Below are 20,782 nucleotides of genomic sequence, written 5' to 3'. Positions count from 1 at the left end.
CTTTCATAGCTAGAATTGTGCTGAAATCGACAATTAAAATGCATTGATTTTAATGAATAATCGAAATTTCTTCATATATTAAGGATCGACAAATGGTGCTTGAATAACGTATTGATGAACAGAATACATTCGAATTCATGTTGTGGTGAAATTGGAAATTTGTTTTCCAAAGTCTTTTGTTTACTGAGTTTTCTTTAGGACCGAGTTTGATATAAAAAAAAAATCTATTCGCTAGTTAAAAAAAAATGTAATTCCTTGAAATCCCTAATACATACTTTAGAATTTTTTTAGGTATATTTACTTATTCGTAGAGTGGCAATAAAAAATTGTTCGCGTATTGGAAATTAAACAATTTATTCCAAATTTTCTACATCTCGTTTAAAAGCTGCCTTTTATTTTAATTTCAGCTCGCGGTTCTTGCCATCTTGGGCAGTATTAATTCCGTATACGTAATCTTAATTTATGAAGTGTTTCGTTCTTCTTGCCACCCTTTCCCTCACTTAAATCTTCAAATTTACAATCATCAACCTATAATATAAACAGTTGTGGATGTCGTTCTTTTCTTTCTATGTAAATCTGTTTCCCTTATTGGCATTACAACATTGCACCTCGTGCAGAAAAATTCCTTCAATTTGTGTATCAATTAATCCTAAAGTGACTAGATATTTTTGAGGTGCAATAAAGTATAATATTTACTGAATAAAGTAGCCGAGTCTGTTTGAACAACCACAGGTCCAGAAATTAGAAATAATTTAGTTTGTTCCATATCAAAATTCGAAAACAGAAGTTTGAATGATCTCATATTGAAGGCTGAATTCTAATTAACTTTTGAATTGCATGAAAGGAAGCAATCAGCTAGATCAAGGATAGGAAAAGGTATAGAAATGTAATCGAATTAAGCATTGGAGATATTGTCTTTAAATGCAGCTATTTTGAACGTATATGGAAGTTGGCAAATTTCGTATTGCATTTCTCTATCCTTTGATGCATAAAAAATGATGCATTATCCTTTTCATAAAGCTTAAAAAAAATCTTTCGCTACATCTTTTAAGGCAAAGGAAGTTGTTCCATTCGAGAGAACTTTTTTATTAAAAAAACTAACCATGGGATAATTTGAAATTCATCGTCTTCCAAAATTTAAAATTAAACAGTAAACTGTTATGTGCTAAAACTGCTGCTAAAACTTTAGGAAAGCTTCTAAGATGCATTGAAATCTGAATATTTGGTGTTTTGATTGAATACGAAAGAAATCTCTGGATATTCTACAAAAGTGACTTTCAAGTGACGAAAATGCCATTTATGTGGATTTTACTTGGTATAGTCTAATGATATAGGAAAGGGCCATAGTGATTGTTTTGTTGTACCGTTTCTGAAAATAAGCAGAATGAAGATTAAATTTGATAAGTTTCCGGGACTAAGAAGTCTTGGAGATCATTAAACTGCCTCACTCATACCAGGGAGTTTGTGCTGGATTCATCAGATTTTCACCCATTTAAAAGAAATGCAACCTCACGAAAATTATCAACGAAACAAATCCTGCAGTTATTAGAGTAGACTCTTCAGATGTTTGGAACAATGAAATAACGCTTTTCCCTATATGTGGAGTGACCGCCTTCTCAGCTCTTGGCAAAAGTTGTGTTGATAGCAGCCATTTGGATGGCCAGGGGACTTTCTCTCAGTTCTGTACAGATGTAATATCGCTATTTATAATTGTCATAGCGAACTGAAGATTGGATGCAATAATTTATCAATGGTAATTAAATCTATAAAAATATACTTTTTATTTCATTAGTTTTTTTCATAGGGTGCCATAGGCCCTTGCCGTTTTGTTTGACAAAAGCACGACTCCAATCACCAGTATTCTTTTCTCAGTTCCATAAACATGCAATCCATCTGCACCAACACTGGATGCGAGGAAGATGATATCAAAGTACAAGAAATTCAAGGACACGGTAAGTTTGCAAATTATATTATTAAAACTGAGAAAACGATATGGTGTTAGGGAACCAATTGTATTCGATTCGTCTCGAAAGTAAATTTTCTGGAAGCTACAAAGAGAAGTGAAACATAATTTCTGGGAAACATTTATTGAAATTTGTGTAACGTTTTGAACTACCTCCAATGTAACTACCGGTATTAAAATGCGCATTATACTATGGTTTTTTGCATGTCATCACTTGGTTATTACAAGGCCAGTAATTCTCAAATCATTTATTCCAATACGCACCTGTAACAGGAAAAAACGATTCAAGATAATTGCTTTGCGTCTATATGGACTATGGGAAACTTGCTTTCTAGAATAAATACATTACTATTTATAAAATCAATATTTTTCGATCCTTTATAAGTTGTAATTAAAAAACATGCTTCTTGGTCAGATCCTCAAATTCTTTTTTCTATTTTTCCAGCATCTAAATATGATATTCCATAAAATTTCAAACGCAACAGTCCAAAATTAAAATTGAATGTTCCTTAAATGAAATTTTATATAATTTGCCACTAAGCATTTTGTAGGTCACTTTAAAGGGTATTCTAGCGTTTAGCGAATAAACCTATTGTTATATTAAGTATAATCATCAATTATGCTTAATGGCAATTAACAAATTGGATGCACGACTTATTTTCCTATATACGCTTATAGCTCTCGGCAAAGTTTTAGAAGTATTTTTAAAACCAAATATTTATCTAAATTGTTTAACAATTGTATTTCAAATATTGTTAATAGCTTAATTTCTTGAAAGAAATAATAAACTGATGTGAGCTTTAAGATTTCCTGATTAAAACAGGAAATCTTTGCTTGCAGTTTCATCGATAGAAATTAAATTCTTATCAGACTTCAGAATTTTCGATGTAGATAAAAGGACAAAAGTAAAAGGTATAGATTTTTGCATTTTATAGTACTTTTGATAGATTTCGTATCTAATCATTTTCTTTTAGGATGTTGAAAGATTTTGAAGCAACTGATCATGGAGCTCTCAACAAGGGTGTATTAGAAATCGGATCCTATGGAATCCGAATAACAGATCCAAGATTTATTGGATGATTTATAAAGCCCAAAATATTAGACTAAGCTTAATGTATCAACTTTGTACAAAAAAAATTTACAGGAATTTAAAAATGACCTGCACAATGGATTGAAAGTAAATGTTTATAAACCTGCTTATTCCAGGAAAGTGGCTTCTAAGTGACGAATCTGAATTATGTTGATTTCACATAATCTGAGTTAGGGGGAAACCCATGGCCAGGACTTCTCACGTTGTTTTCAACAGATGAAGAGAAACGAATGAGAATTTCAGTTTTTAGAGTAATAATAGCAAGAACTTTGGAGGTAATATCAATTTAAATTTACTTATAACTGAAAATATTGACGGAATTCTTCGTTTTTACTGATGATGGAATTTCTTATGAATCGAAACCGAGGCAGAATCTGCTGTAATTGATATCAGAGCAGCGTATTCTGCAAATAATACCTTAGAGGCCATTTAATTGAACAACGGATTAATACCACTTCTCATCTGAGTAGTGAATTTCATTTCGGCTCCAGCCGTAAATTCTAAATATGAAAAATGTCTGGATTGGCGGAAGTGATACCGGTAAGTTGGACAAATTATGATTGTCAAATAGAATTGAAATTGTATCCAATCACTTTTATGAAATTAGACCTATAAAAATGTTCTTATTTCATTAGGTATTCATAAATCAGACACGGCCATTATGGATGCATTTTTTCTTGGAAAAGTGTGCCATCACCATCAGTAATACGGATTTCTCGGTTCCATATACAAACCATCAATTTCCTTAAGATAATTTAAAGTACCAAATTCTCATGGTAAGTTCTTGAATCATTATAATAAAATTATCAGAATAGCATGATATTCGAAAACTATTTTATTTGGACCCTCTAGAAAGTATTCCGAAGGCACAAAAAATACATAAACCATAGTTTCCTGGAAATATTGAAATTTTAGATGTCTCTGACCATAAGAACCGAATTACCGTTCGCGTTATACTGGGAGATCAATTTCTGTAAATATATGTCAATGTCTCATGTCATTGTCCAAGAATGGAGTTGGCCTATGTATACTGTTTTCTTGTCAATAGGGAAATGTATGGTCAAACCCTTTCAGACATGTGCCTATGAGAGAAGCGAAAAATGTTTCTACATAATTTTGTCATTTCTCCGCTAAAGTTATTCGGGGGCGAAACTAAACGTATTGCAGTTGATATTTAAAATTTTCAATCCTTCATTAATCGGAGTTACCAGCATATAATAATCAGTAAGGCAAATTAATTCGATTTTTCATGTATATATACGGCAATCTAGGAAATTAATTTGCAATCCTCTATGAACTGAATTAAGTTCATTTCTCAACATCGGGCCTTTCTTTTTTTTTCTCCACTATGTAAGGATGCATTCGTTTTCGGCGCTTTTAAGCGGTTCTGTGAAAGTTTCGAGATCTTGGCAAAATCTACCGTATTCTAAAATCTAAACAATAACTATCGGGCATTATTGGAGCATTCATTATTTACCATTTCTGATTTTCATAGAGAATAAAAACGCGCATTTGTCTGGGAAGATTCTGGGATAATTAAAATTGCTCAATCTTAAAATTGTCTTTAAATGTTTAGTTACATTTTCATAATGCGAACTGTTGGTGAGGGAAAAAAATCTTAGATGTAGATTCCTCTTCTATTGATAGCAATTAAACAAATCTTTTACAGATCATTGAATTATTGGAGTGGATTTAAAGATAAAAATTTAGTCTTTTATATTCGGGCATTTAATGTCATTCTCGATAGTATGATTTAATCTATTAATTTAATCTTTTCAGATGTCGGCATGTTTTAACGCAAGTGAAAACGGCACAAGATACCATCTAGAGCCTTCAACCTTGCAATTAGGAGCCTTTTCAATGGAACTATGAAGATCCAATTTGTGCAGTTCCGTATGTAAAATTCATCTTGGCTTCGCCTAAACTGATATAAGTGACAAAAAATAATGAATACATAAATGGTCTGCACAGTTAAGTGTGGTTATGTATGTAATCAACATTACTTGAGGATATCAATACATCTTTGAAATGTTCTATTGTAAGAGCAAAATACTGAATATTTATATATTTTTAATTTTTTTTTCGAATTTTGCAAAGCTTGAAGTGTGCAAAATATCCGATTCAAAAGAAGTGCTTGGAAATTCAATATTTCATCTTAAAATTGTCTGGAAACTTTTATTCTTATGCCAACTTTAAAATATTGGTCTTAATTTATTCCTTTCAAGTGTAATACTTGTTTCTTTTAAATCTTTGTTTTTAAAATACTTATTTCTTAAAGAAACGTTTTGGTAAAATGTTTTTTTTTTTTTTAATATGGATAACTTAAAATCTGTTTAATTTTTTTAGTAATCTAAACCAATTTTCCACCAAGATTGAATGTTTAATTTACATTTCAGTTAAAATTTTCTAAAAAATTTCTGTATGGTTATTAATATCTTAGAGATCAAGTTGACAAGCGGAACTCTCATTGACCCTGCAATGTAGGCATGAATTGCAATTGTTATCATAAAAAAACAAATTTCATTTGCATAGTGCATTTCTTCATTGTGAGTGGAGAATAAATCTTCTCGCCATTTAGATGATTTAAGATTATATTTTATCACTTATTACCATAGCAAAATTAAAAAGTAATTTTTTTTTTTTGTAAACTGATCTGTTTTTCATCTTACCTACATATTTTTCAAAGTTAGTCTTTTGGTATAATTTTATACTGAATGTCAATGCTCGTGAAAGCAATTTCGTGATCTTGTCCACTTCTAGAACTCGCTTTGTGATTTATAAAATGAGTTATCAAATAATTCAATTTGCTCTTATGACCATATGTATACGATTCAAGTATATTAAGGAATTTTGAATTTCATAATGATACTGATATTCACCCTTTCAAATATTTGTTTTAAATATGCAAAATTATTTTATGCTTAATATCATATATTGTATGCTTAATTTCAGTTGTGTTTTCCAAGATATCTTAATTTTTTAAAAAAAAGCTATGGTCTCGGAGGAAACTCTGAATTTATGAAATTTGCTATAATAACCGTCATATGCTAATTTTAAATTAACTGTCATTCGGCTAATTTAAAATATACGAATAGTAACTCTTGTCAAGGAAAAATATCTGTGAATGGAGAATAAATCAAAACATACTCTTAGTATGCATATTTGTCGTCTTACAGTTTGAAATTTCGAAAATATTTTTAATAAATATTAATAAATCGCAAGTCGTGTATTTACGCACATGAAACAGTTTTGAAATTTAAAGAGACGTTTTATGGAAATAAAAACTTAATACTTGAATTTTGAAACTACAAATACTTTAAACTTGTTAGAAAATAAACTTTCAGTTTCTTTTCATTACCTTCCATATGCGAGTTTCATAAAGTATCACAGTAATTGTTTCTGAATTAAAATTTAGACATAATATCAATGGTTATTAATTTAAATATTTAACATTTCAGATTTTTTACAATACTCTGTGTAGATATATTAAATCTGTTCGTTGCATCCATTTGCAATTAGTTTTTAAATTAACATTTTATGTGTTAAATTTAAAATAAAATAGTAATAATTACAGTAAGATTAATAGTAAATTTAAAATTTTAAATATTTCGCTACTTCGACTTAACTTTATGTAAAATTTACATCCGCTGATAAAGCATACTTTGATTGGTTAGGCCGGCCAGCCAATCAAAATATCCTTTGATTCACAAAAAGCATTTGATCATCGTGCCTGATCACCACGGTGATCAGTATGCTTTTAGAGAAAATACGATGTTCTTTAATGATTAATATAAAATATGCATAAAATTCTACTCGAATATAATGTCTCTTTTGTTGAAGGAAAAAGTGAATGGATGCGATGAATGTTGAATAATCTAAATATAGGGTAGGCAACTTTTCCTTTTTCCAATACCATGAGAAAGTCTAGGGTTCTGAATTATCAGCTTTTCAGTAATAAATTTGCTAAATTCTTCTTTCAATTCAATAGAATATTAAATTTCGCATATTCTGTGTTGCATTACGTGCATTATTCCATGTTACAAAATTTTTATGAATTTTCAATTTAAATTCTGTCAAAAGCATCAACTTATTTTTCCCTAGTTAGAGCAATTCATGCTGCATAAAATATTCCAATTCAAGTATGTTAAGTTAATGTTAAATGAATGCTTTAGATGCCGTTAGAAGAATATTGAATTGATTCAAATGAAAGTAGAAATGCATAGGATGAATTAATAGTTATTTTTTTATATCCTTTACCTAAAATACTTTAATTTAAATAAAAATTTATTAGAATTTGATAAGAGCGTATTAATAACTGATTAGAAAGTTGGTCATGCTTTAGAAATATAGTAGAATCTGGTAAATTGCAGTTTATCTCTGGTTCTTTTTAACACTGTTTTTCATAGAAATTTCAAGGTCTTTAATTGGGATTTATCTTCATTCGAATTTAAAATCGAAAATTAACTTTCTATATTCCTCCCCGATCGAAAGTGGATAAATTTGGAAGGTTCTTTATTCGATAAATAGATATTTGTAAATAAAGCGTATCATTTTGAGAAAAATGATGAAAGAATGTTGCAATAACCTAGTATTGATGACTTTTTAATTTTATTTTTCAACAACGGAAAAATTATTTAACAGCTGATTATTCAGAATTCTTGGGTATTAAATTTGGAAAAACCCTTCCTTAAATATTAAATACAATATTTCATTTTCATTGGTTCTGAATTGTACTATACGATTGAAAACAATCGATGCAATTATAATTAAAAATTCGCTATATAAGTTATTATGCAATAATTTATTTAAATTTACGCGACTCTTAAGAATTCAGTAATAGAATTCGGAACTGAAGAGTCGGTTTATTTTTTAAAAAGCGCTTTGAATGAATTCTTGTTAATGAACTGTAATGAATTCTTGAGCATTTTACATAAAATTGCAAAACCCAATTTACTTTGATACCCGTTTTGAATTCTTATTTCAAATGCATTCATATTATACTTTTTATATTGTAACAATCTTGTAAACCATCTGCTTTTGTATTTCAAACTTGCAAATAAAATTTACGTATTTCTAATTCAATTTTTAAAAAAATTTAATTACCAAATATTATCTTCAGATATTTGTTTGATTTGATAGCTGTGTAGTTTCTAGAAAATATTTAACACATTCGTAGTCTAAATTTAAGATGGAACATACATCTACATCGTCTGAGAACTATTAAATTAATATAAAATAAAAGTAAATTCTTAAGATATATTACTAATTACTATCCTTTATTTAAAATCTTTTAGTCTCAGCCTTAATATAAATCAATACCCAATTCAGCTTAAATGTAAATCGATCTTTACCTAAAATCTTTTTATTAATATAAATATCATTAGAATTTATTTGCTAGTTTATTGATCGAGTATAAGCATAACAAATTAATGTTGATTCATTTCGCTGTTCTAATAATAGTATGTGAGATTAGTTGAACAGTTCGTGATCTAAAAATGCAGTAAAATTTGGAGAATTCGAATTTTTCTTTATCATTTTTGAAATTTCTCTTTATTAAATATTAATCACCGATTTGAATTCAATGTTTATAATTATTCACTATTTTACCTTTTTTTTCTTTCTATACTTCGTGATCGCAAGTGAGTAAATTTTTGAGTCCCTTTCGCTTAAACAAAAATTACTATTTTTAAAATTTTTGAGTTGAATGTGAATTGTACAGTTTAAGTTGAAGTTTCTTTGCACTATTCCACATTTTCCACTTTAAAATGATCTAAAAATAAGAACATTTTTTTTACTGTTACTTTATTAAAATCTTTTATTAAATATATACAGATGTATTGTCATTTTTCATTTAAAATCGTATTTTTACCTGGCTATGTTGACTTTTATACTTTTTTTCTTAAATTTATATATTGTGAATGATTAGAATTTTATAATAAAAATTCGACTCGCTTCACGGAGCTGCGAATTTGGCAAATTTTATCAGTCCCAAAATAGCCTTAGTGTTACTTAAAAACAGGACATTAATATAATTAAACTAAACCAAATTTATATGGTATGTGAACGGCTGCTACCGGAGGCGGCTGTTTTCTTTCAAACTATTATATATATATATAATATATATATATTATATATATATATATATAATATATATATAAATTATATAAATGTTTTTTTGTTTAACTGAGATTATTTTTGAGTAGTAATCATTTACATTAACTATCGAATTCTGGGGCTACAGTCCTATTTTTCTTTTCATCTAAAATCAGAACTGTCAGTTTTAAGGAGATTTTATCTTTTTTTTTTTTTTTTTTTTTTTTTTTTTCTTTTCCAAAAGTGTCATCGTTGCTAAAACAGGGCACTTCCCTTTTACAGCCGAGTACTTCCATTTCCTTCATTCATTTAACTTCAGATCACTTAAATTAGGGAGAATAATATCAGACATCTTTTAATTAGTAGACACAAACTAAATGCAGTAAGTTGTAAGTCACAATTTAATATTTAAGAAAAAAATTGATGGCTTTTCGTTTAGTTACCACTAAATTTAAATCTAGGGAAAAGACATTTGTAGGTTTAGTTATATTAACATCCCGTTTAAAAGCAACACCAGGGCTTTTTGGGACGGTCCACTTAATTCTGAACCACGGTCAAATAGCGAGGGCGACACCTGAAGTGGTACCCCCTCTCCAAACTTCCAAACCACACCAGTCGAGTTTACCGACAGTCGGTAAACTAGACAGGCATCAAAGAACCCTAGAAAACCGCAAGAGGGGGGGAGGGGGGTAGTGCCCTGTCTGAAGATTCACGGGTCGTTGGAACACGGCTTAATGCATTAATTTCGTTCATCGTCTTTTTGGGGTATAATTTATTAACAAATATTTGAAATTTATTTTATAATATTGTTTGTTTCTTATGGCACTTGCCACTGACAAGCCCGCTGTTACGAAGACAGCGATTTAAGCCTGAGGGGGAACGTCTCTTATTTTTTATAGCAGCGCCAACTAGGGCCAAGAGTACGACTTTGCCACTCACGCATCATTCATTCGCTTGCACAACCCCTTTTTACAGGAGGGCATATTCACACATCTCACAGATAGAACAACAGAAGAACAACCATGCCCAAACCGGGACTCGAACCCGGGACCCCCAGATCACGGGGAAGACGCGCTACCCCTATGCCAGGACGCCGGCATTTTATAATATAATTTAGAAAATAGTTTTCTAAAGTTTTCTATTAGATTTCCAAACCATTTAAATCATTAAAATAAAAGTTGGCATTAATATCAATTTCAAAAACGTCTATTTTTTTTATCTAATTTTCAATAAACTTTTAGAATACTAATTCATTTGTTTGGTAAAATTAAATAATACGTCATATTAGTATAGACATTAGTATAGACAACTTTTACATAGTAATATGACATACATAGTGTATAGATCAATGCAATTAAGTTATATTTTGCATAGTATAGATGTCTATGCAATTTAGCAATAGATGAGATGCTGTTTTAAATTTTCATTTAATACTGAAATAAAAACATTCATTGAATAAAAAATATTATAAAAACTGGTACTTTTTGAAAAACATTTCGAAAATAATACGTTCTTCTAACACTCGGTTAAGAGTTTTTTATTCTCTTCAGTATTACATTTTTTTAATTATAAACTACTATGCAAATTGAATTTTTGAATATAAAGTATTATTTTGAATTGGCGATCGTAATGCAAATATATTTTTTAGATCTCTAATTAAAAATCTTTAATTTTAGATCTAAATTTTTAGATATCTAATTAGAAATTTTTTCAAAAATTTACGAATTCTTGAAAAAAATGTGAGATAAATATACATTCCAAAAAATATCTCTATTTTGCAACTCCTTTTTATTATTTTTTAAATTTTTTACCATACCAGACTACATTACGCCAAACGTTATATATCTCATCTGTCAAAGCAATTCGATAAATGAGAACATGTTTTTAAAACTTCATTTAATACTGATGTACAAAAAATTGTTCAATAAAATCCGGTAAAAAAAATACTCAGCGAAATATAGGGTGTTCATTAATTATGGTCGGGGTTTCCGTACCTCATAACTTTCGAATAAAAAATATTACGCAAAAACAGATTACGTATTGGTAAATTACAACTCAAAGAATTTTATTAATGATATTAAAGTGTAAATTGCACAATTTGCACTTTGTATGCATTCAGCTGAAGGCGATTATGTATTCGTAAATTCGCTGAACAAATTTTGACTTTTGATAATCGTGCGGGTTCTCCGAGCCCCATATTCTACAGTTATGTTTATTCACTTTTTCCGATACATGAAAAGTGGATTCGTCACCGAAGAACCATTTCCGAAAGTAATTTTCGTCATCCTCAATTCGAGTCAAAATTTGTTCAGCGAATTTACGAATACATAATCGCCTTCAGCTGAATGCATACAAAGTGCAAATTGTGCAAGCTTTACACTTTAATATCATTAATAAAATTCTTTGAGTTGTAATTTACGAATACGTAATCGGTTTTTGCGTAATAATTTTTATTCGGAAGTTATGAGGTACGGAAACCCCGACAATAATTAATGAACACCCTATATATTTCACATACATTCCTTCAGTTTTCAGCGTTTTCAACTTGGGCATTTTACTTTAGTTCATCATAAATATTACCTTTTTAGTATAAACCCACATACTAAATTTTTCAAGCTGAATTTCTGATTTTGAAATGTTATTTTATTTTTTTTTATAGCAAGATCTTATTAAAATGAAATAAAATGAATTTTTAAACGAAAGTTCCGAATTAAGTTTCCACAATTTTACGTATGAGTGAGTCACGTAAATTTTTAGTAAATCCTTTTTCGACCATTGAAATAAAAGTTGGGACAAATATCTACACAAAAAAATTCTTATTATTCATCTTATTTTCATTAAACTTTAAAAATGTTATTAAAACAATCGTTTGTCAATCGTAGAAAATATGCCATATATTACTGCTTAATCTTTTTGTACATCAGTATAATTTAGAAAATAGGCGAGATGGTTTTAAAACTTCATTTTACAATGAAATAAGAAAAATAAATGAAATTTGAGAAAATATTTCAAACAATCAGCTAAAACATCATTTTCATTCGACAGATAACTAGATTTCTTCAGTTGGATAAGTAGGGTAGGTAATTTCAAGTTTCAGCTAAAACATCATTTTCATTCGACAGATAACTAGATTTCTTCAGTTGGATAAGTAGGGTAGGTAATTTCAAGTTTACTTTTTACTCATGATGAAGAACTAATAAGAGTTTCAATAATAACAAAAAAAACAAACATTACCCTGATAATACAAAAACCGATGCACAGTACGTAAAATAAAGAGTACAAATCCACAACTGAAGAAAGTTTCAGAATAGCATTCGTACAAGGAACTCGGCATTTATATAACTTATCTCACTCTATAAAGGAGGGGGTGAAAAAAAAACTCTCAAACTTTTTGGAGTCTATTAGTGCCATTCGAAAGCCTTAGTTTGTACTCGTCTTCATAAATTCCGATGGTCCTTTGATGATAGAATAAGATGCTGGGAATATGAAACCACTTCCCTCCACAGTAACAAGAGTCGCTTCCATTTTGTGAGAAAAATGCAATGTGAATAGGCCACAGTGTCAATGCAATAGTTTGTCTTTATATCATTACAATTGTCTTAATACTGAAAATAGATTCTGATTCTTATCCGAAAAATAAACAATGCGTCGGTATATATCATAACAAAGAACTTCAGTAATATAAGTAATATATACTTTTATAAATAGCCACAAAATCTTTCCAATTTTGAGATAACAACATGTGGAAATAGAAATTAAAATCCTTTCAAAACACAAAATATGTGCAAACACCCTATTGAATGAATCCCTCCCCAACTCTAACACCTTAAGACACAGGGGAATCTTCTGTGAAAAAACCACGTTCGTAAGAGATAACACGGGCCTCCTGGAGTGACTAAAACGGTAACATATTTTAATACCCACCTCCCCTGTAATGGAAGCAGGCGCCCGAAACCGACCTACTTGGACGTTAAAGGAAAATTAATGAATCGCCCCAAACCGCCCCGCGGAAGTGATAGTTTTAATAGTTATTCTGTGTCTTTTGATACATGTGTGCTTAGGAGTAAATACGACTTTTTCATTATTATATAAACAATATTCTACTTTTTATTACAATGTTTCCCCTCTATAATTATCATCAAGTGTATAGTAATACAGTGTCTCCCTTTAAAATAGAGTCTATAGATTACCATTCCTCATTAAACCGTAAGAATTCAAGGCCGCAAGTTTTGTCATGAGGCCACATCTAATAGTTCATGTGATGCAATATTTATTTAATGTGCAATTTTCATCATTTTCAGTTTTTTTATTAATCAACAATCTTTAGCCAGTTTACACTTAGTTAATATCTTCAAAAAATGTAGAGAGGCTTTATCTGAAAGCATCTTTGTTCTTTTCAGCTTATATCCACTAAAAGTTTTTAAATTGTTTGCTTTAAAAGGCAATAGAAAAAAGAAATATGTAGTTGCCCAGTGTGTAGTTATAGGTATGTAATTTCGATTGTATTCTCTGTGGTGACTCCGTAGCAGGTTAGACGCTTTTCTTTTTTTTTTTTTTTTTTTGCATCTTTTGACCTTTTAATTGGTCAGATATCCTCAGCCTTATAGGCATCCGGAATACAGAATAGTGTTAAATTATGTATATTTTTATTATTTTAAGACACTTATTAGTTGTTTGTATTTTAGTAAAGTATATTCACGCAATTATTATGAACAATTTATATTACAACATTCGTTGCCTTTATGGTTTAGGCATTTTGCCAAAAACAGTGCATCTTATTTCATGTAAGTTATTGATTACCCAGAAAAATCTTTTAACAACTGTAAAGAAATATATTTCTTTTGCCGAGGTCGGTTTTTTATAAAGCAAGCTGAATAAAAGTTCAATTTTCAATTTGGAATTGGGTGACGTTCAGAATTTTAGGGATAAATTTCTTTACAAGCCTTTCATGAGTTGCATTTCGAATAAAAAAAATTAAGATCATGAAATAAAGTCCGAAAGAAAATTCTTGGAGTTCTTTTGAGAAGAGAAAATTTAATTTACTCTTTTAAGAAATTCGTTTAGCTCAAATATATAGTATTTTCGGATTTTTTTCTTTATTCAAGTTGGAACTCTCTATGGAAAAAAGTGAAAATCCTTCCTTAATTAATTGGCATTTTGAGGAAATAAGGGAGATTTTCCATCTCTTTTTAAGGTAGTCTTTAGTAATTGAAAAAAATTGTCACTTTAAAAAAAAGTCAATCTACATTTGTAAATATAGTCCATTCAGAAATTTACATATATTGATATTTTAACCCAAAGAATTAATCTGCTTTTTATTGAGACAGTTACTCCTAAACGAATTTGTTAAGTGAAATATTTAAAATATTAAATTTATGCTAAAGATAAATATCTGTGTGTATATATTTAAACGATCCTATTTTAAAGTATTTTGCAGACGAAGCTATCTGTCACAAAACTGTAAAACGTTTGCAAGATATAATGAATGGGTATGAATTTGTTTGAGTGAATAATCATACAATCCAAAATTTCACCACCAGATGGCAGGTTTTCTTATTGAATGAATTTAACATACATTATGATAGTTTACGAATTTTATTTGCAATGGAACCCATTCAATATGTCAGCAATCACTTTCAATTAGCACCTGGAATGTAATATAGCATCTGTGAAATGCTATAAAACTGCCATTAATTCTTTGTGTGAAATCAGGTAATGTTCTTGCATTATCATGCTTTAGCAAATGTTTCAAATACTCAGAATGTCAAATGCTACATTCATTAATGTCTATGGATCGAATGTCACAGATCACGAAAGAAGTGCATGAAGACATGCTCTTATGTGAAGTTAATTTTAAGAATTTCCTTACAAAGGCTAATGTGTAGGAGATATTCATCTTACATAAATATCATGAGTTAAAAGCATTTACGTTCTTACAGATTCGGGACAACTTTATTCTTTCAACGATGCATGTCTCTTCACGGTAATTGATGATTTTACTGGACCTTTAGCACTTAGTTCCATGGAGAATTATAAGCAGACACTAAATCATGCAATAATCCCACATAACACTATTACTTTTTGTGACTACAATGGAACTTGTAAAATTGAATGTGGGATTTCCAAATTCCGCAAAGTATTCGCCAAACTGTCTAAATAATAATGCGCTCCGTTTGTTCAACGGATATTCTATTCCAAGATCATTCTGAATTAATCTCAAAGAGAGATAGAAACTGAAGTGAATCGTCGTCAAATCTCGAGATTATGTGGGAGCAACTTTTATTTGTACGTATAATATGGAGAATATTTCCCTTAATCTTCTGGACATTTAGATGTGACATATGCAGTTTTTCTTCCAAATGGTGGATACTGGTTCTTGCCTATAACACTGAAAACATGGCCCTCTTCCACTTGAAATACCACTATCTCTATTATTTTTGTGGAAATGGGTTTGCTTTCTCTAATATAACTAGCATTTAAAGAATCTATTTCTTCAAATTTGGCTACCACTAATCGAAAATTTTTAACAATGAATGAACGTTTTCGCTTTCCCTTTAAAATCAAATATTTCCATAGAGCAACTACTGTGAAATTATCATTTCAGTAAAACAATTTAACTAACAAAGTTTGATCCACTGAACTTAACCACATTCTGGTTAACAAAAGCAAGCGTCTTGGAAAAAAAAATCGTATAAAGTTTCTAGGTTTTATAACAACTGTTGCGTAACGAGGACAAAAATTTGTGGTCTTGTTTATCTTCGCTTATTTATATATGTTTTTTGATAATTTGTTATTGAGCAAATTTTTGTTTGAGGACAATTAGAAAACGACATCTCGATAAGAGACCGTAGCTGCTTGCGCATTCGAAAATGAATTTCGTAAGGGGACTCATGTGTTTGTATCAAATGTATTTTGCCACTTGAGTGTTTTGTTTTTCTCCTGTTAACTGTCAAATTGACTGCATTTTTTAAATTATAGAGGCAGCAGATATCAAGTTTATTTTATCATAGTTGTTGATCCCCCCGGTGGGGCACCTCGAAATGAGGATGAGATGTTTCCGGTATGGTGCTTGGATCTCGACAACCTGGACAGCACACGAAAGAATGGGGGGTCTGGCTCCTCACACTGATGACTGGACTTACTTCCTTAGGGAAGGGTTGTATCGTGGGCGGTGATGGCCTTTAGGACTCAACCACAGTTCCCACCAGTGTTGCTGTTGCGGTGATCCGGTTTTTCAGTATTTATTATTCGTGTGCTTTCGGGCGGAGCGGAGAGTCAGTGATATGACTTATAGTTGTTGTCGAAAATGCAATAAGTTTAAGGTATTTTATGTGTTTAATAGAAGTGTGCAGTTATCCTTACAAATTATGTAATTTATTGAATTTATATTATTGCGTTAGAGTAACTAATGGATAAAAAGGTGGTGAAATCTTAAAACAAATACTAGTTTTAAATGCGTAATTCAAGAAAATAGTATCCTCTGGAAATTTTGGAAATAAAATTTATTCACACAAATTCCTATCCTGACTTTATAATCTGCGCAACATTTCGTCTTTTTCTTCTGAAAAAAGAACTTTAAAAGAGAGTTGATTAACTTTGGGCACCCTGTACATTTATATCTATTTACACTCCTCTTATCTGTGTTGGCTATTATTTCATTTAATGTTGCAGCTTAAAATTTTGCATTGATGAATATTACATTGTTTTAAGACAAGTTAAAAAGCAGAATCTTAAATCCATATTTAACTTTCAAACTATAAATTATTTTAAGGGCTTAGAGCAATCAAAATATTATTTGAAATTTGCTCTATTAAAATTTATCAATCATGATGACTCAATTTAGCCAACAAATGTCACTTGCGATTTCAGAAAGAACAGCATATCCATACATAGCTTAATACATTTTTGATGTAAGGCTACATCACTCATTTTGAGTAATTTTGATAGTGTAAAATGCTTTATCTTATGGGTATTGCAATTTTTGTGAGATTAAATTAATATATTATAATCAAGTATTCATGATATTTCATTACAGTATTCTTGGCCTTAGGGGAAATGTCAGTATTATGATCTATAGAGTAAGGAAATTCACATATAAATGATGATAAAGAAAAAAGTTTTGTTTTTTTCCCTTAAAATAAGTATGAAATTTACGAAATGCCCTAATTTCATTTAGGAAATGCTCATAATTTCATTTACAATCCCGAAGAACGATTAAGGTTACATCCATACTATCTGCGTATTTGGCAACAAAATGTTCTTCCAAGATGATAAGAATACTTTAAAAGAAAAGCAAGCATTATGAGCTAGAGAATGAAATTCCAAATATACATGATTAAACAAAACAAAAGGATTTATTTTCTCAAAATATATTATGAAATGCCAAAGTTTCATTTACGAAATGCCGAAATTTCATTACAAAATTGCTGCAGAAAGACCTTAAAGTTGTTTCTCTTTACAAATTTGACAAAATAGGTAAATGAAATCAATCACGATCCCACCAGTAATTACGCATCTGCTTGAGAAGGTCCTTAGTAATATTCAAAGAGACGGTGTACATTACAGTTTGCAGGTAATCACTGAAAAATAATAAAATCTAATTAACATCAATAACCATTGGCAAAACATGAGATAAGGTCTCTCGATTCCCTGGGGCACAAACGTTATTTTTAAATGTTGACGACGTTTATGGTGCATGCTGGGTGCATGTTTCATAAAGCATTGGCTATGGGACCTGTTGCTCAATAAAGGTAGTCTGAATTTTTTTTCTAATCGAAGTTGTTTACATCAACTCCTTTCAAAATCTCTTCTAATAAGAACTTTATTTCCCAGGTTCTAAACATGTATGCGTGAAGCAAGGGCCTAATTAGGTATTTGAGATATAGTCAACGGAAATATGTGATTTATTAGGCAGAGATATTAAAGGCTAAATATTTCAGAGAATTTCAAATTTGCATGATTTTCGATTCCAATTGACTGGGTCCAATCTTTTCAGCAATAGGAGTGATGACGACATGCAGTATTAGCGGCATAATTCAAATAGAGTAGCTATCTTAAGTTAATAACTAGAAATGCATTACTATGACAAATGGGTGCTGTAAGTTATAATATCAAATATTTAGCTCTGTATTTAAGAAATATTTCTTTCTTATAAAATTTATGTCATAGGTTTAATGGGATTTCATTATATGGGTCTGAAATTTTATTTAAGATTGAGTTTGAAAGAAATATTTAAGGATAATTGAGATAAAAAAATAAAATTTGAAAAAAAAAATCATCAAGATTTAATGATTCAAATCCAACCATCTTTAACATAATTCTTCAGAATATAATTCTGATTCTATAATCTTGTCTGATTTTCAACCATTCAATGTAATACTTTTGCTCTATAAATTTTATATTACTTTATTCGATTTTTCCAGAAAAGTCCACAAATTTCTTGTATTTCATTGCAATTTTAAATTCTCTATAAGTATATAAATTGAACTAGACATAGTTCAAAAAAATATCTATGAAATTTTGCGACAGATAAAAGTTTATAAAACCTTTTCATTCGGAGAAAACCGTTTTCGAAATCAGCTCTTTAAAGGTTAAATATAACGACTAAATGTCAAGACTTTTTCAAAATTATATTTTTGTGTTTTATTTTATATTTATGAAGTATATTTTTGATTATAGTACTAAAGCCACCAATTAAAACTTTGTAACAACTAAAAATAAGTACTCTCCAATTAAACTAATTATATTTTTCCATCGTTTTGTAAAAATCATTGTAATTAAGTATTATGAAAAATGTCGTGTCTTGTTAATGTACTTTATTAAGTTAATGAATAAATGTTGAATGTCTGCATGCAAATATTCAATCAAAAAATGATTATTTCTGTTTCAAATTCGTGAAAAAGTATAAGTTATGCATGATCATCGAATAGAAATATCTAAACAATTTAAAAATTGCCTCGTTTAACAAAGCAAAATCTTCTCTTTCAATTTATATAAGTATTCGTTTGGAAAGCAGTAGAGGATTTGCCTGTTTCATACACTGTAAATATGGACCTATAATGGGATGTAAATGCCAGTTTACATCTCCGCTAAATTAATGACTTTTGTCTGTTGAATCAGAATTGAAGTCATGAGTCTTGTTTAAAGTATAGACAATTGAGAAAGAATTTATGACAATTGCAAAGGTAATAGTATATCTAAGAAATATTCTGTAAGAATAATTTGTAAGTTCGAATTGTCTAAATTGCTCTAATGTTTCAGGATATGGCTTAAATTACCTTTTATAATAAATAAATGAGGCATAACTTCTATCAAAATGCAAAGTAGATTATTTATACGATTCATAATTAATTGGAAGAGAAAAGTAAATGAAAAATTTAATGTATGAGAAATATGATCTAATATTTGTACAAATAAAGTTCTTTCTAAACAGAAAGGCTTATCGAACAAGTTTATTAGAACAAAATTTCTAGAAGAAAGTTTGTGGACCATGTTTCTTATTATTAGCATATTTTCAACGCTTATTTCTAACATAAATGTGTATTAGAAATATTATGTATTATATTAGAAGTATTTATTTATTCAAACAGAATTACTTTGATGAAAATTTTACTTAAAATAACTTTGATGAAAATTCTGATTTCCTCAAATTCGTTTTCAATTACTTGAAAACTATTTTAATTTTTATTTCTAAAATAAATTTGAAATAAGCCTACCATATTGATTATAAAACAATTTTTTCTGAAATGTTTGAAAATTAGATATTCATGATTATGCTCAAATTATTTATTCGATAACTTTCTGTTTCATAAATATTAATGACTTTGAGAAGCAAAAATATTGATGAAAAGCATAAATATTCTATATTATTCAAATGAATTTGATGAAAATTGATTTTTTGTCCTAAATTTAACAGCAGAGTTTCAAAATACTGCATGTGTAAATTATTTATGAAGACGCTGTCTTTCAATATATTTTGATAAATGAAAATAGCCAGGGCCCTGATCAATAGGACATTTTAAAACAATGAAAACACAAATTTAAAAACATAGTCTATGGCTCAGATAGCTTGAAAATATTTTACGTTCGTCCTTTAAATCGTCCGTTATTACGTTACGTTTGTCCTTTGTTAAATTGTTTTATCTCAAGAAAAATGAGGGTGATTTTGTTGCACATAGCAAAAGGTTAAAATCATAACAATTAAAAAAAATAATAAAACTAAATAAAGATAGATGCCAGATATTACTCTAAAGAATTAACATGATTAACTCTTTCTAGGGCAGTGGGAAGTATGCTTCTCACCAAATGTATCAATCTTTGTATGAAATTATGTAGGTTGGTATAAGTTCTGACAAATTTTTTTAGTAAGTCAGAAACTTAGATGCTTCAGTTCTTTTTCTCAGACAAAATGATGTGTCTTGATTTGTTAATTAATTATTAATTAACCAAATTAATTAATTAATCAAATTGAGTTTATCTAATAAGCTAAATGAATCCCCTCTTTTATTCTAATTTCAAACCTAAAAATATTTTAGCATAATTATTACTAGAAAAAAATGGCCCTTTAAAGGGTAAAAACGAATGGTCACATTTTGACGTGCTCTATATGAAAGTAGAATTCTATATGAAAGTAGGTC

At 29.4% G+C, this 20,782-nt stretch overlaps 1 long non-coding RNA gene across 1 annotated transcript; it reads left to right on the top strand.

The window, feature by feature from the left end:
* Positions 1-3,079: 3,079 nt before the first annotated feature.
* Positions 3,080-5,055, top strand: LOC129964100 (uncharacterized). The gene is made up of 3 exons (XR_008784067.1): positions 3,080-3,593; positions 3,689-3,829; positions 4,833-5,055. It is a non-coding gene; the product is annotated as an uncharacterized LOC129964100 (long non-coding RNA).
* Positions 5,056-20,782: the final 15,727 nt, after the last annotated feature.

Source organism: Argiope bruennichi, chromosome 3 (genome assembly GCF_947563725.1).
Source record: "Argiope bruennichi chromosome 3, qqArgBrue1.1, whole genome shotgun sequence".
NCBI classification, from domain to species: Eukaryota; Metazoa; Arthropoda; class Arachnida; order Araneae; family Araneidae; genus Argiope; species Argiope bruennichi.
The sequence above is the reverse complement of the archived record's forward strand: the minus strand, read 5'-3'. Positions and strand labels throughout refer to the sequence as shown.